Source organism: Silene latifolia, chromosome Y (assembly GCF_048544455.1).
Source record: "Silene latifolia isolate original U9 population chromosome Y, ASM4854445v1, whole genome shotgun sequence".
NCBI lineage: Eukaryota > Viridiplantae > Streptophyta > Magnoliopsida > Caryophyllales > Caryophyllaceae > Silene > Silene latifolia.
The window spans coordinates 318,374,916-318,376,278 of record NC_133538.1 but is presented as its reverse complement, the minus strand read 5'-3'; the positions used below and the strand labels follow the sequence as shown (position 1 = coordinate 318,376,278).

The window sequence follows — 1,363 nt, the reverse complement described above, 5'->3', positions numbered from 1 at the left end:
CAATTCCCATGAATCCCCTATGACCCCATGACACCCTAGTGCTTTTTATCAATTGTTTACATCCCTTTTAATTCATATTGCTTGTTTACTTTTATTGCTATTTAGTTTAGTGATCTTCTACATCAACCCCAATTGTGACACCTCTAAGACACCACTAGTTGCAATATAAATCTCATCTCAATTCCCGTCCCTTGGGATCCGAACTTTACTTGCCTCTTAACTAATTGTAGAGTTGTTTGTGAAGTTATAAATTGTGTTTTGGTCTAGGTGCTCCTAACAACAAGTTACCGAAAATATTTTAGATATCACGACCAAAAATGGCGCCGTTGCCGGGGACGGTGTTAACTTGATTTATATTTTCTTATATTGTTATTAGTTGTGTCTTTATTTGCCTTGGGGAAGTAAAACTCCTCAAGGTTTGTTCTAATTGTTTTCGAGTTGTTTGATATTTTGCATGTCTAGAAGGTCACAAGGGTACTTGTTACCCTTTGATCGTGAAATTGAAAGAACTTTGACAACCAATAGAAGACTTGCTAGGAGAAATTTGAGAGGTATTGGTGAGGTTGTAGATATTCAACCAACTATTGAGTTCATCAACCCTTTTGCAAGAGAAGGTGAGGAGAACCCAACACAAAATACAACAAAAAATCAACCCACAATGCCTAAGTTTTCATCACATTCCGTACCCACCTAAGAGAACCTACCCAATGGTACTCCCACTCCACAACATCTAACCGGAAATTTTATTGCCAAATCCGCATTTATCCAATTAGTCGAAAGAAGCCAATTTGGGGGGATGCCTAGTGAAGACCCTCACTCTCATATGGAGACCTTTTGCGATTATTGTGATGCGGTTTCTCAAACCGGTGTAACTCAAGACCAAATTCAATGGGTCTTATTTCCTTTTTCTCTAATTGGCACCGCGAAACAATGGTTGAAAGGCCTTGATAAGGCTACTCTCGGAATTGATTCTTGGAAGAAGTTGGCTCTAGCTTTCTACAAAAAGTTTTATCCACCGGAAAAGACTAACATGCTAAGAGCTCAAATTACAGGTTTTAAGCAAAGGGAGGAAGAATCTTTGTATGAAGCTTGGGAGCGGTTCAAAGGAATTTGTCGCTCATGTCCTCACCATGGATTTAGCGAGTGGTTCTTGGTACAACAATTTTGGAACGGTCTATATGAAGATTCAAGGAACATTCTCAACATGGGATCAAATAGAATGTTCACCGAAGTTGATGACAATCAAACTTGGAACAAAATTGAGGAAATGGCGGTCCATAACTCACAATATAGTAGACCTCGCAAGGCTACTAGAAGAGGAAAGCATGAAGTGGACTCCATTACTCAATTGGGTGCTCAACTT

General features: G+C 39.3%; 1 non-coding gene across 1 annotated transcript; it reads right to left on the bottom strand.

Annotated features, from left to right (window-relative positions):
* Nucleotides 1-1,030: 1,030 nt before the first annotated feature.
* LOC141634606 (small nucleolar RNA R71) lies at nt 1,031-1,137 on the bottom strand. Its single transcript, XR_012539333.1, has one exon. It is a non-coding gene; the product is annotated as a small nucleolar RNA R71 (small nucleolar RNA).
* Between the last annotated feature and the right edge of the window lie 226 nt (nt 1,138-1,363).